This window comes from Cryptomeria japonica, unplaced genomic scaffold, assembly GCF_030272615.1.
Source record: "Cryptomeria japonica unplaced genomic scaffold, Sugi_1.0 HiC_scaffold_24, whole genome shotgun sequence".
Classification (NCBI taxonomy): domain Eukaryota; kingdom Viridiplantae; phylum Streptophyta; class Pinopsida; order Cupressales; family Cupressaceae; genus Cryptomeria; species Cryptomeria japonica.
Genome location: NW_026728846.1, coordinates 920,001 through 935,718, shown reverse-complemented (window position 1 = coordinate 935,718; position 15,718 = coordinate 920,001). Strand labels below are relative to the sequence as shown.

At 59.9% G+C, this 15,718-nt stretch overlaps 1 non-coding gene across 1 annotated transcript; it reads right to left on the bottom strand.

The window, feature by feature from the left end:
• Nucleotides 1-3,936: 3,936 nt before the first annotated feature.
• LOC131861130 (5S ribosomal RNA) lies at nucleotides 3,937-4,055 on the bottom strand. Its single transcript, XR_009360208.1, has one exon. It is a non-coding gene; the product is annotated as a 5S ribosomal RNA (ribosomal RNA).
• Nucleotides 4,056-15,718: the final 11,663 nt, after the last annotated feature.

Sequence of the window (15,718 nt, the reverse complement as noted above, 5' to 3'; positions counted from 1 at the left end):
CTGGGCTGCGCACCAGGAAGGGCTCAAGATGGCACCCGCGTTCCGTTTTTTTCACTATCTTTCAGAACGGAAATTTTAAAATCTCGTTTTTTTTTGCCTTTTCTGGAAATTAGTGAAGGCAGCGCATCAAAGGTGCGCAACGCTGGTGCGAACCTGGGAGCGCTCCGATGTGTGCTCCAAGGTGCGGCGTGCACGAAGTCGGACCCCGGTTTGCCCCGGGTGCGCACCTCGCGTGCACCTTGGTGCGCACACCTTGGCTGGGTTGCGCGCCCTGGTGGGCACCATGGTGCGCACCAAGGAGCGCTCCGAAGTGTGCTCCAAGGTGCGGCGTGCACGAAGTCGGAGCCCGGTTTGCCCCGGGTGCGCACCTCGCGTGCACCTTCGCCGCGGTGGGCACCATGGCGTGCACGAAGTCGGAGCCCGGTTTGCCCCGGGTGCGCACCTCGCGTGCACCTTCGCCGGGGTGGGCACCTTGGTGTGCAGACCTTGGCTGGGTTGCGCGCCCTGGTGGGCACCATGGTGCGCACCAAGGAGCGCTCCGAAGTGTGCTCCAAGGTGCGGCCTGCACGAAGTCGGAGCCCGGTTTGCCCCGGGTGTGCACCTCGGGTGGGCACCTTGGTGCGCATGCCTTGCCTGGGCTGCGCACCAGGGCGGGCTCAAGATGGCACCCGCGTTCCTTTTTTTTCACTATCTTTCAAAACGGAAATTTTAAAATCTCATTTTTTTTTGCCTTTTTCTGGAAATTAGTGAAGGCAGCGCATCAAAGGTGCGCACCTCGCTGCCCACCACGGTGCGCAACGCCGGTGGGCACCCGGGAGTGCTTCGAAGTGTGCTCCAAGGTGCTGCGTGCACGTTGTCGGAGCCCGGTTTGCCCCGGGTGCGCACCTCGCGTGCACCTTCGTCGGGGTGGGCACCTTGGCTGGGTTTGCCCCGGCTGCGCTCCGAAGCGGGGTTATTGGAGCGCCGCCTCTTTTTTTGTCGGAGCGTTTGGTGGGGTTTCTCGCATTGGCTCTTCCGAGGCCCGGTTGCCACCCTGGCGCGCACGAAGTCGGAAGTAGGGTTAATTGCCCGGGTGCGCACCTTTGCCAGGGTGGGCACCTTACCTGGGCTGCGCACCAGGGCGGGCTCAAGATGGCACGCGCGTTCCGTTTTTTTCACTATCTTTCAAAACGGAAATTTTAAAATCTCCTTTTTTTTTTGCCTTTTCTGGAAATTAGCGAAGGCAGCGCATCAAAGGTGCGCACCTCGCTGCCCACCTTGGTGTGCTCTGAGGTGCGCACCCGGGAGCGCTACGAAGTGTGCTCCAAGGTGCGGCGTGCACGTTGTCGGAGCCCGGTTTGCCCCGGGTGCGCACCTCGCCTGCACCTTGGCCGGGGTGGGCACCTTGGCTGGGTTTGCCCAGGGTGCGCTCCGAAGCGGGGTTACTGGAGCGCCCCCTCTTTTTTTGTCAGAGCGTTTGGTGGGGTTTCTCGCATTGGCTCTTCCCAGGCCCGGTTGTTGGGTGCGCTCCCACCCTGGCGCGCGCGAAGTTGGAAGTTGGATTAATTGCCCGGGCGCGCACCTTCGCCAGGGTGGGCACCTTGGTGCGCACACCTTGGCTGGGCTGCGCACCAGGGCGGGCTCAAGATGGCACCAGCATTCCCTTTTTCTCACTATCTTTCAAAACGGAAATTTTAAAATCTCGTTTTTTTTTTGCCTTTTATGGAAATTAGTGAAGGCATCGCATCAAAGGTGCGCACCTCGCTGCCCACCTTGGTGTGCTCCGAGGTGCCCACCACGGTGCGCAACGCCGGTGCGAACCCGGGAGCGCCCCGATGTGTGCTCCAAGGTGCGGCGTGCACGAAGTCGGACCCCGGTTTGCCCCGGGTGCGCACCTCGCGTGCACCTTGGTGCGCACACCTTGGCTGGGTTGCGCGGCCTGGTGGGCACCATGGTGCGCACCAAGGAGCGCTCCGAAGTGTGCTCCAAGGTGCGGCGTGCACGAAGTCGGAGCCCGGTTTGCCCCGGGTACGCACCTCGCGTGCACCTTCGCCGGGGTGGGCACCTCGGCTGGGTTGCGCGCCCTGGTGCGCACCAAGGAGCGCTCCGAAGTGTGCTCCAAGGTGCGGCGTGCACGAAGTCGGAGCCCGGTTTGCCCCGGGTGCGCACCTTCGCCGCGGTGCGCACCATGGCGTGCACGAAGTCGGAGCCCGGTTTGCCCCGGGTGCGCACCTCGCGTGCACCTTCGGCGGGGTTGCGCGCCCTGGTGGGCACCATGGTGCGCACCAAGGAGCGCTCCGAAGTGTGCTCCAAGGTGCGGCGTGCACGAAGTCGGAGCCCGGTTTGCCCCGGGTGCGCACCTCGCGTGCACCTTCGGCGGGGTTGCGCGCCCTGGTGGGCACCATGGTGCGCACCAAGGAGCGCTCCGAAGTGTGCTCCAAGGTGCGGCGTGCACGAAGTCGGAGCCCGGTTTGCCCCGGGTGCGCACCTCGCGTGCACCTTCGCCGCGGTGGGCACCATGGCGTGCACGAAGTCGGAGCCCGGTTTGCCCCGGGTGCGCACCTCGCGTGCACCTTCGCCGGGGTGGGCACCTCGGCTGGGTTGCGCGCCCTGGTGCGCACCAAGGAGCGCTCCGAAGTGTGCTCCAAGGTGCGGCGTGCACGAAGTCGGAGCCCGGTTTGCCCCGGGTGCGCACCTCGCGTGCACCTTCGCCAGGGTGGGCACCTCGGTGCGCACACCTTCTCAATGTTTTCTTGCCTTTTCTGGAAATTGGTGAAGGCAGCGCATCAAAGGTGCGCACCTCGGTGTGCTCCGAGGTGCGAACCCGAGAGCGCTCCGAGGTGCCCACGAAGTCGAAAGTCGGGTTAATTGCATTGTTTTCCCCGGGTGCGCTCCGAGGTGCGCAACATCGGCGCGCACCAAGGAGGGCTCCGAAGTGTGCTCCAAGGTGCGCACGATGGCGTGCACCTCTGGTGCGCACGATTCGGAGCTCGGTTTGACCGGGGTGCGCACACCTTGGCTGGGTTGCGCACCTTTTGTGCGCTCCAAGGTGCGCACGAAGTCGGAGCTCGGTTTGCCCCGGGTGCGCACCTTCGCCAGGGTGCGCACCTTGATGCGCACGCCTTGGCTGGGCTGCGCACCTTGGTGGGCGCCATGGTGCGCACCTTTCGTGCGCTCCAAGGTGCGCACGAAGTCGGAGCTCGGTTTGCCCCGGGTGCGCACCTTGGTGGGCGCCATGGTGCACTCCGAGGTGCCCAAGATTGGTGCGCACCAAGGAGCGCTCCGAAGTGCGCTCCAAGGTGCGCGCGAAGTCGAAAGTTGGGTTAATTGTCCGGTTTGCCTCGGGTGCGCACCTTGCGTGCACCTTCGCCAGGGTGGGCGCCTTGGTGCGCACACCTTGGCTGGGCTGCGCACACCTTGGCACCCGCGTTTCCTTCATTTTAAATTTTTTTTTTTTACAATCTCTCAAGTGGGAAATTCTATAATCTCAACTTTTTTTGCCTTTTCAGGAAACTTTTGAATGGAGCGCATCATTGGTGCGCTCCGAAGTGTGCTCCAAAGCTCTCTCCAGCTGCGTGCACCTGCCCCGGCCGCGCACCCGGCCCCGCCCAGCTTCGCTCACCTGTCCCGGGCGTCTGGTGCGGAACCTTAGAGTAAGAAACATCACCGTGCACCTTGGCCAACGTGCGCGACTCGACCGAGCGCGCACTGGCCGAGGTGCACACCGATTTCACCTGGGTGCGCGCGCAGCACCTCGGGCGCACCGGGGTGCGCGCACAACGCCCGGGTTGCACCGTGGCCTGTGTGCTCGGGGTGCCTCGGGTGCGCGCTCGGTGTCGCCCCCGCGCGCGCGGTAGTGCGGGCAGCGCACCCCGGCCCGGCCCGGCCCCGACGAGAACGCAAACGGGCAAAAGGTTTATTCAAATAGCATTGCGACGCCCGGCGAAAAACTAAAAAAGGGTGCAACACCGGGACTTCCCGGGAGGTCACCCATCCCAGTACTACTCCGGCCCAAGCGCGCTTAACTGCGGAGTTCTGATGGGATCCGGTGCACTAATGCTGGTATGATCGCACCCGTTATGAGCTTGTCGCAGTGTGTACTTAGCAAACCGCGACCCACGTGCGAATCCACCCCGGCCACCCACCCCCGTCGAGGTGCACACCCTCCCTCGCGAAGTGCGCCCCGTTCGCCAAGTGTGAGCCCTGCCCGGGTGCGCGCACCTTGCTAGGGCGTCGGGTGTGCACCCGGCCCGGCCTACGTGCGTGCACCTGGAGGGGGCGTCGTGTGCGTGCAGTGTCCCGTCTGCAACGCGGTGCCCACACACCACCTCGGGCGCAACGACCTGCGCTCACATGTGGGCCGAGTGCACCTTGGTGCATGTTCGGGGCGCCTCGGGTGCACGCTCGATCTTGCCCCGGTGCACCAAGGCGCTCGGTTTGCCCCGGGTGCGCACTTGGTGCAAGGTGGGCACCCAAAATAGGGATCAAGCACCAAAACACAAGTTTCGGGATGCAAAATGGGACCCAAGGACCACAAATGCGTTCCAAGACCCATGATGGGTCCACGAGAACAAAAATGTGTTCTGAGACTTAATAAACAAATATTGGGTTTTAGGAGAAGAAACATGCTCTGATGCCCAAAACGAGAATCGACCCCGAAAAGGCCACAGGCCAAAAGTGGGATGCGAGACAAAAAAAAATGGGACCCGAGGACCAAAATTGGGTTCCCAGGTCGAAGACAGGGCAACCGGACAAGAAACGACCTCTAAGGCTCGAAATGAGTCCCGACGACTAAAACTTGACAAGAAGCACCCATCAGGCACCCAACTCGACACCCATGGGATGCCGACCCACCCGGGCTTCCACCTAGCACACCTTGGCACCCACCCACCCTCGCACCCAACCTCGCACCCAACTTAGCACCTTTGAACCCACATTGGCACTCACCCTGACCCTGGCACCTTGGAACCCACATTGGCACTCACCTTGACCCTGGCACCCACCTTTGCACTCACCTTGGGACCCACCCTGGCTCCCACCTCGGCACCCACCCAGACACCCACCTTGGTTCCTTGGCACCCACCTTGGATCCTTGGCACCCACCCCGACACCCACCTTGGCACGCAACTTGGCTACTTGCCACCCACCTTGGCTCCTTGACGCCCACCCCGACAACCACCCCGTGACCTACCCTGGCTAGGGTTGGTGCACACCCACCCTGGTGCCCACCTTGGCACCCACCCTATGACCCACCTTGGCACGCACCTTAGTACCCACCCCGTTACCCACCCTAGGACCCACCCCGTGACCCACCTTGGCCAGGGTGGGTGCACCCACCCTGGTGCCCACCTTGGCACCCACCCATCCTAGCACCCAGCCTGTGACCGGGCTTGGAACCCAACCTTGCACCCGCACCCGTCTTGGCCAGTGTGGGTGCGCACCCATCCTGGCACCCACGTTGTGACACACCCTTTAACCCACGCACCCTAGCACCCACGTTGGCACCCACCTTGGAACCCAACCTAGCAACTTGGCACCCACCCCGTGACCCACCTTGGCATCCACCATAGCAGTCGCCGACTTGGCACCCACCTCGGCACCCACCTTGACACTTGTGGACCCACCTTGCCACTCACCCTAGCATCGACCCATCCTAGCACCCACCCTGGCACCTTTGCACCCTAGCACTCACCCATCCTAGCACCTAACCTGTGACCCACCTTGACACTCACCCTCGCACCCACCTTGGAACCCAACCTAGCACCCACCCACCCTGACACCAACCCTAGCACCTACCCACCCTTGCACCCACCCTGTGACCCATCTTGGCACCCACCCATCCTACCACTCAACCTATCACCCACCTTCTCACCCACCTTGGCATCCACCTTAGCACCCACCCACACTGGCACCTTGGCACCCACCTCGGGCAAGGTGGGTGCACACCCACCCTGGCACCCAATTTAGAACCCACCGAGCATGTTACCCACCTTGGCACCCACATTGCAGCCCACCCTAGTACCCACCCTATGACCCACATTGGCATCCACACCCTAGCACCCAGGCACCTCGACACCCGCCTTGACACCCACCCTAGCACTGAACCTGTGACCCACCTTGGAACTCACCCTAGAACCCACCCACCCTGTGAACCACCTTGGCATCCACCTTAGCACCCACCCACCTTGGCACCCACTCTAGCACTCACCCATCCTAACACCCAACTTGTTACCCACCTTGGCACCCGCCCTCGCGTCCACCTTGAAACCCACCCTAGCACCCACCCACGCAGGAGCCCACCTTGGCACCCAACCTAACACCCACGCATCCTGGCACCCAACTTGTGACCCACCTTGGAACCCACCCTAGTACCCACCTTTGAACCCACTATATCACCAACCCACCTTGGCACCCACCCTATGACCCTCTTTGGAATCCACCCTAGCACGCACCCACCCTGGCACCCACCATGGAGCGCACCCTAGCACCCACCCACCTCGGCACGCACCTCAACACCCACCTTGGTGTGCGCACTGCGCCAACCTCTCAAAGACCCTATGTGGTGCGCTCCAAAGTGTACACCTTTGGTGCGCTCCAAGGTGCGCACCTTTGGTGCACACCGAGGTGCACACCAAAGTGTGCACCGAGGTGAGCACCAAAGTGCACTCCAGGGTGCACACCAAGGCGTGCACCTTTGGTGCGGTCAATGCAAACGAATTCGGAAGTTGGGGTCGATGTCCTAATCGCTGCTGCAGACTACACGTATGAGAATCGGACAAATAGCTTTATATAGGGGAGGTGTTGCGTTTGATGGGTCGACTCCCCTGGTTGTGTGCACTGCACCAACTTCAAAGACCCTGTCTTGTTTAAGAAGTCAAAAGTTGGGGTGGATGTCCTAATCATTGCTGCAGTCTACGCATGTATGAGAATCAGACAAATAGCTTATATAGGGGAGGTGTTGCATTCGGTGGGTTGACTCCCCTGGTTGTGCGCACTGCGCCAACCTCAAAGACCCCGCATAGCAGAAGAAGTCGGAAGTCGGATTTTGGTGAGCACCAAGGCGTGCACCTTTGGTGCGGTCAACGCAGACGAATTCAGAAGTTGGGGTGGATGTCCTAATCGTTGTTGCAGGCTACACATGTATGAGAATCAGACAAATAGCTTATATAGGGGAGGTGTTGGGTTTGATGGGTCAACTCCCTTGGTTGTGCGCATTACGCCAACCTCAAAGACCTTGTTTTCGTTAAGAAGTCAAAAGTTGGGGTCAATGTCCTAATGGCTCCTGCAGGCTACACATGTATGAGAATCGGACAAATAGCTTATATAGGGGAGGTGTTGGGTTTGATGGGTCGACTCCCCTGGTTGTGCGCATTACGTCAACCTCAAAGACCTTGTTTTCGTTAAGAAGTCAAAAGTTGGGGTCGATGTCCTAATTGCTCCTGTAGACTACACATGTATGAGAATCAGACAAATAGCTTATATAGGGGAGGTGTTGGGTTTGATGGGTTGACTCCCCTAGTTGTTCGCATTACACCAACCTCAAAGACCTTGTTTTCGTTTAGAAGCCGAAAGTTGGGGTCGATGTCCTAATTGCTCCTGCAGGCTACGCATGTATGAGAATCAGACAAATAGCTTATATAGGGGAGGTGTTGGGTTTGATGGGTCGACTCCCCTGGTTGTGCGCATTGCGCCAACCTCAAAGACCCTGCATTGCGGATGAAGTCGAAAGTCAGAGTTTGGTGTGCTACAAGGTGTGGTCGAAGGTGCTCACCTAGGTGTGCACCTTTGGAGCACAGGAAAAGTGCCCTCCAAAAGTGCGCACCTTTGGAGTGCACAAAAGTGCCCTCCAAAAGTGCGCACCTTTGGAGCGCAGAAAAGTGCCCTCCAAAAAGTGCCCTCCAAAAGTGCGCACCTTTGGAGCGCAGAAAAGTGCCCTCCAAAAAGTGCCCTCCAAAAGTGCGCACCTTTGGAGCGCAGAAAAGTGCCCTCCAAAAAGTGCCCTCCAAAAGTGCGCACCTTTGGAGCGCAGAAAAGTGCCCTCCAAAAAGTGCCCTCCAAAAGTGCGCACCTTTGGAGCGCAGAAAAGTGCCCTCCAAAAAGTGCCCTCCAAAAGTGCGCACCTTTGGAGCGCAGAAAAGTGCCCTCCAAAAAGTGCCCTCCAAAAGTGCGCACCTTTGGAGCGCAGAAAAGTGCCCTCCAAAAAGTGCCCTCCAAAAGTGCGCACCTTTGGAGCGCAGAAAAGTGCCCTCCAAAAAGTGCCCTCCAAAAGTGCGCACCTTTGGAGCGCAGAAAAGTGCCCTCCAAAAAGTGCCCTCCAAAAGTGCGCACCTTTGGAGCGCAGAAAAGTGCCCTCCAAAAAGTGCCCTCCAAAAGTGCGCACCTTTGGAGCGCAGAAAAGTGCCCTCCAAAAAGTGCCCTCCAAAAGTGCGCACCTTTGGAGCGCAGAAAAGTGCCCTCCAAAAGTGCGCACTTTTGGTGCGCACCAAGGCGCTGGTTCGGTCGTTGCAGGCGAGTTCGGAAGTTGGGGTCGATGTCCTGAGCGGAGGTGCAAACTACACAGGTGTCGGAATCGGACAAATAGCTTATATAGGGGAGGTGTATGCTTCGATGGGTCGACTCCCCAGGTTGAGCGCACCGCGCCAACCTCAAAGACCCTACGGTATGGATGAAGTCGGAAGTTGGGTCCGATGACCGATTCGATTAGTAGGTATGCTCATGAGGTCGGAATTTGGGTCCGATGACCTGCCATGTGCAGGAAGGCGAATGTTGACACTGTGCGTTGCAAGGTGCACACCAAGGCGCTGGTGCGGTCTTTTTAGTCGAGTTCGGAAGTTGGGGTCGATGTCCTGATCGGAGGTGCAAGCTACACAGGTGTGGGAATCGGACAAATAGCTTATATAGGGGAGGTGTATGCTTCGTTGGGTCGACTCCCCGGGTTGAGCGCACCGCGCCAACCTCAAAGACCCTACGGTATGGATGAAGTCGGAAGTTGGGTCCGATGACCGATTCGATATGTAGGCATACTCGCGAGGTCGGAATTTGGGTCCGATGACCTGCCACGTGCAGGAAGGCGAATGTTGGCACTGTGCGTTGCAAGGTGCGCACCAAGGCGCTGGTTCGGTCGTTGGAGGCGAGTTCGGAAGTTGGGGTCGATGTCTTGATCGGAGGTGCAAACTACACAGGTGTGGGAATCGGACAAATAGCTTATATAGGGGAGGTGTATGCTTCGTTGGGTCGACTCCCCGGGTTGAGCGCACCGCGCCAACCTCAAAGACCCTACGGTATGGATGAAGTCGGAAGTTGGGTCCGATGACCGATTCGATATGTAGGCATACTCGCGAGGTCGGAATTTGGGTCCGATGACCTGCCATGTGCAGGAAGGCGAATGTTGGGACTGTGCGTCGCAAGGTGCGCACCAAGGCGCTGGTGCCGTCGTTGCAGTCGAGTTCGGAAGTTGGGGTCGATGTCCTGGTCAGAGGTGCAAACTACACAGGTGTGGGAATCGGACAAATAGCTTATATAGGGGAGGTGTATGCTTCGATGGGTCGACTCCCTGGGTTGAGCGCACCGCGCCAACCTCAAAGACCCTACAGTATGGATGAAGTCGGAAGTTGGGTCCGATGACCGATTCGATACGTAGGCATATTGGCGAGGTCTGAATTTGTGTCCGATGACCTGCCATGCGCAGGAAGGCGGAATTTGGGTCCGATGACCGAGTTGATGGCGTGCCATGCGCAGAAAGGCGGAATTTGGGTCCGATGACCGAGTTGATGTTGATGGCCCGCCATGCACAGGAAGGCGGAATTTGGGTCCGATGACCGATTTGAAGGCGTGCCATACGCAAAAAGGCGGAGTTTGGGTCCGATGACCGAGTTGATATTGATGGCCCGCCATGCGCAGGAAGGCGGAATTTGGGTCCGATGACCTGACATACGCATGGAGTCCGACTCGGGGGCCGATGTTCGATTCGATGACTTGCATTGTGGGTAAAGTCGGAAGTTGTGGTCTTTGACCCGATTCGATGACCAGACTTCGGCTGCTTGAGAATCGGACAAATAACTTATATAGGGGAGGTAGTGTTCTCGAGCATCCTCCCCCCGTGCCCGTTTATGTCGATTGATGCTGGTGCTCGACTGGTTGGAGCGCTCGGATGCAAAAATCTTGCACCAGGATTTATCGATTGTGATGGACACGGCAAGTCTCCTGATTGCTATGCAGGAGCTCATCGTGAATCTCTATGCGGCCTTGGTATGGACTCGACCTGCGGAATGGTTCGGCAATGGTAGTCGCTCCAACACGTCCTTGCAATGGCCACAGAGGTGATTCGACTAGAGCTCCAGTCTAGCTTTTGGGTTGCTTGGCGGACTGGTATAGCCGCGATCGAGTTCCGGCCATGAACGTTTTAGATAGCTCTTGGGCTTTCTGGGACGGAAGTCGGAAGTTTGGGCTGTTGTCCGATTTGATGACCATTCTTCGGATGTGTGAGAATCGGACAAATAACTTATATAGGGGACTGTGTTGTCTCACGCAGCCCCCTCCGTGCCCCTCTATCTCGACCGATGTTGGTGCTTGAAAGGGTTGGGATCGCTCGGATTTATAAACGTGCACCACCATTTGTCGAGTGTGAGGGACGCGGCAGGTCTCCTAAATGCTATGCGGGCGCTCTCTGAGAATCTCTATCCGGCCTCGACACAGACTAGTCTTGCTGAATGGTTTGGCACTGGTAGTCGATCCAACACGTCGTTGTTGTGGCCGCCTAGGCGATTCGATTCGAGCCCCCGTCTAGCTTTTGGGTTGCTTGGCGGATTTTGCCCTATCCGCAAGTGAGCTCGGTCCCTAAACGTTCGAGAAACCCGATTGCTATGCGCCGACTCTCTTTCTTGCGAGCCTCCATCTAGCTTTTGGGTCTCTACGGAACGGAAGTCGGAATCTGGGACCGTTGTTTGATTCGACGAGGCAGACTACGGTTGTGCGAGAATCGGACAAATAACTTATATAGGGGAGGTGTTGACTGGAGCATTCTCCCCCGTGCCCCTCTAACTCGACCAATGCTGGCGCTCGAACGGTGGTAGCGCTCGGATTTTCATTGAGCGCCAGCATTGGTCGATTTAGAGGGGCATGCGAGATTCCCGAATGCTATGCGAGGGCTCTAACGGAAATGTCTATTGGTTTCGGTATGGATGCAATTGCGAGTGGTTCGGCAAAGGTAGTCGTTCCGATGCGTCCATGTCGTGGCCAAATCGATAATTCGATTTGAGCCCTCGTATAGCATTTGGGTCTCTCGATGTGATTCCGCATTCCAGTCCCTTTGGGCACTGCTTGAGCCGCATCCCAGGGGGTTCCCTTCCCAATAATCTGCCTCGCAACCCGATTGCTATGCGGTGAGGCTCCTCGGCCGCCTCGGAACTATCTGTGTATCGGACGCGTCGCGGGATAAGGGGTTGTCACTGGTAGTCGCCCCAAGCGCGTCCGATGCTTGGACCATTCCGAGGCGGCCCTGAAGCCTCTTCCGTCTAGCCGTTGGGTCCTTCTCGCCGCATCCCTCGCCTCGCACCCCGATTGCTATGCGGTGAGGCTCCTCGGCCGCCTCGGAACTATCTGTGTATCGGACGCGTCGCGGGATAAGGGGTTGTCATTGGTAGTCGCCCCAAGCGCGTCCGATGCTTGGACCATTCCGAGGCGGCCCTGAAGCCTCTTCCGTCTAGCCGTTGGGTCCTTCTCGCCGCATCCCTCGCCTCGCACCCCGATTGCTATGCGGTGAGGCTCCTCGGCCGCCTCGGAACTATCTGTGTATCGGACGCGTCGCGGGATAAGGGGTTGTCATTGGTAGTCGCCCCAAGCGTGTCCGATGCTTGGACCATTCCGAGGCGGCCCTGAAGCCTCTTCCGTCTAGCCGTTGGGTCCTTCTCGCCGCATCCCTCGCCTCGCACCCCGATTGCTATGCGGTGAGGCTCCTCGGCCGCCTCGGAACTATCTGTGTATCGGACGCGTCGCGGGATAAGGGGTTGTCACTGGTAGTCGCCCCAAGCGCGTCCGATGCTTGGACCATTCCGAGGCGGCCCTGAAGCCTCTTCCGTCTAGCCGTTGGGTCCTTCTCGCCGCATCCCTCGCCTCGCACCCCGATTGCTATGCGGTGAGGCTCCTCGGCCGCCTCGGAACTATCTGTGTATCGGACGCGTCGCGGGATAAGGGGTTGTCACTGGTAGTCGCCCCAAGCGCGTTCGATGCTTGGACCATTCCGAGGCGGCCCTGAAGCCTCTTCCGTCTAGCCGTTGGGTCCTTCTCGCCGCATCCCTCGCCTCGCACCCCGATTGCTATGCGGTGAGGCTCCTCGGCCGCCTTGGAACTATCTGTGTATCGGACGCGTCGCGGGATAAGGGGTTGTCACTGGTAGTCGCCCCAAGCGCGTCCGATGCTTGGACCATTCCGAGGTGGACCCGAAGCCTCTTCCGTCTAGCCGTTGGGTCCTTCTCGCCGCATCCTTCGCCTCGCACCCCGATTGCTATGCGGTGAGGCTCCTCGGCCGCCTCGGAACTATCTGTGTATCGGACGCGTCGCGGGATAAGGGGTTGTCACTGGTAGTCGCCCCAAGCGCGTCCGATGCTTGGACCATTCCGAGGCGGACCCGAAGCCTCTTCCGTCTAGCCGTTGGGTCCTTCTCGCCGCATCCCTCGCCTCGCACCCCGATTGCTATGCGGTGAGGCTCCTCGGCCGCCTTGGAACTATCTGTGTATCGGACGCGTCGCGGGATAAGGGGTTGTCACTGGTAGTCGCCCCAAGCGCGTCCGATGCTTGGACCATTCCGAGGCGGACCCGAAGCCTCTTCCGTCTAGCCGTTGGGTCCTTCTCGCCGCATCCCTCGCCTCGCACCCCGATTGCTATGCGGTGAGGCTCCTCGGCCGCCTTGGAACTATCTGTGTATCGGACGCGTCGCGGGATAAGGGGTTGTCACTGGTAGTCGCCCCAAGCGCGTCCGATGCTTGGACCATTCCGAGGCGGACCCGAAGCCTCTTCCGTCTAGCCGTTGGGTCCTTCTCGCCGCATCCCTCGCCTCGCACCCCGATTGCTATGCGGTGAGGCTCCTCGGCCGCCTTGGAACTATCTGTGTATCGGACGCGTCGCGGGATAAGGGGTTGTCACTGGTAGTCGCCCCAAGCGCGTCCGATGCTTGGACCATTCCGAGGCGGCCCCGAAGCCTCTTCCGTCTAGCCGTTGGGTCCTTCTCGCCGCATCCCTCGCCTCGCACCCCGATTGCTATGCGGTGAGGCTCCTCGGCCGCCTTGGAACTATCTGTGTATCGGACGCGTCGCGGGATAAGGGGTTGTCACTGGTAGTCGCCCCAAGCGCGTCCGATGCTTGGACCATTCCGAGGCGGCCCCGAAGCCTCTTCCGTGTAGCCGTTGGGTCCTTCTCGCCGCATCCCTCGCCTCGCACCCCGATTGCTATGCGGTGAGGCTCCTCGGCCGCCTTGGAACTATCTGTGTATCGGACGCGTCGCGGGATAAGGGGTTGTCACTGGTAGTCGCCCCAAGCGCGTCCGATGCTTGGACCATTCCGAGGCGGACCTGAAGCCTCTTCCCTCTAGCCGTTGGGGCTTTCTCGCCGCATCCCTCGCCTCGCACCCTGATTGCTATGCTGTGAGGCTCCTCGGCCGCCTTGGAACTATCTGTGTATCGGACGCATCGCGGGATAAGGGGTTGGCAGTGGTAGTCGCCCCAAGCGCATCCGATGCTTGGACCATTCCGAGGCGGCCCTGCAGCCTCTTCCGTCTAGCCGTTGGGGCCATCTCGCCGCATCCCCCACCTCGCACCACGATTGCTATGCGGTGAGGCTCCTTGGCCGCCTCGGAACTATCTGTGTATCGGACGCATCGCGGGATAAGGGGTTGTCACTGGTAGTCGCCCCAAGCGCGTCCGATGCTTGGACTATTCCGAGGCGGCCCTGCAGCCTCTTCCGTCTAGCCGTTGGGGCCATCTCGCTGCATCCCCCACCTCCTCGGCCGCCTCGGAACTATCTGTGTATCGGACGCATCGCGGGATAAGGGGTTGGCAGTGGTAGTCGCCCCAAGCGCGTCCGATGCTTGGACTATTCCGAGGCAGCCCTGCAGCCTCTTCCGTCTAGCCTTTGGGGCCATCTCGCCGCATCCCTCGCCTCGCACCCCGATTGCTATGCGGTGAGGCTCCTCGGCCGCCTGGGAACTATCTTCGTATCGGACGCATCGCGGGATAAGGGGTTGTCACTGGTAGTCGCCCCAAGCGCGTCCGATGCTTGGACTATTCCGAGGCGGCCCTGTGGCCTCTTCCGTCTAGCCGTTGGGGCCATCTCGCCGCATCCCCCACCTCGCACCCCGATTGCTATGCGGTGAGGCTCTTCGGCCGCCTTGGAACTATCTTCGTATCGGACGCATCGCGGGATAAGGGGTTGTCACTGGTAGTGGCCCCAAGCGCGTCCGATGCTTGGACTATTCCGAGGCGGCCCTGCAGCCTCTTCCGTCTAGCCGTTGGGGCCATCTCGCCGCATCCCCCACCTCGCACCCCGATTGCTATGCGGTGAGGCTCCTCGGCCGCCTTGGAACTATCTTCGTATCGGACGCATCGCGGGATAAGGGGTTGTCACTGGTAGTCGCCCCAAGCGCGTCCGATGCTTGGACTATTCCGACGCGGCCCTGTGGCCTCTTCCGTCTAGCCGTTGGGGCCATCTCGCCGCATCCCCCACCTCGCACCCCGATTGCTATGCGGTGAGGCTCCTCGGCCGCCTTGGAACCATCTTCGTATCGGACGCATCGCGGGATAGGGGGCTGTCACTGGTAGTCGCCCCAAGCGTGTCCGATGCTTGGACCATTCCTAGGCGGCCCTGAAGCCTCTTCCGTCTAGCCGTTGGGGCCTTCCCGCCCCATCCCTCGCCTCGCACCCCCGATTGCTATGCGGTGAGGCTCCTCGGCCGCCTTGGAACCATCTGTGTATCGGACGCATCGCGGGATAAGGGGTTGGCACTGGCAGTCGCCCCAAGCGCGTCCGATGCTTGGACCATTCCGAGGTGGCCCTGAAGCCTCTTCCGTCTAGCCGTTGGGGCCTTCCCGCCCCATCCCTCGCCTCGCACCCCGATTGATATGCGGTGAGGCTCCTCGGCCGCCTTGGAACTATCTGTGTATCGGACGCATCGCGGGATAAGGGGTTGGCACTGGTAGTCGTCCCAATCGCATCCGATGCTTGGACCATTCCGAGGCGGCCCTGCAGCCTCTTCCGTTTAGCCGTCGGGGCCTTCCCGCCGCATCCCTCGCCTCGCATCCCGATTCCTATGCGGTGAGTCTTCTCGGCCGCCGCGGAACTATACCTGTTATTGCTACTGCATCCTTCGGCTGGTAACCTCCTCTGCCGCCTTGGAACGTTCTCTTTGTCGGACGCGTCGCGGGATAAGGGGTTGGCACTGGTAGTCGCCCCAAGCGCGCCCGATGCATAGACCGCTCCGAGTCGACCTTGCTTTCAGCCTCTCACATGCATAGACCTCTCTGAGTCGACCCTGCAGCCTCTCACGTTTAGCCTTTGGAATCTCGCCTCACAACATGATTGCTATCCTTGATGCATCCCTTGCCTCGAGCCCTGATTGCTTTCTTGGCTGCATCCCTCCTCTCCTCACAGCCCGGTTGTCATCACTGCTTCATCCGTCGCTTCATGCATTCTGGCTGCTGGGCCCTTCCCACCGCACACCTCGATTGCTATCTCTTCTGCATCACACACCC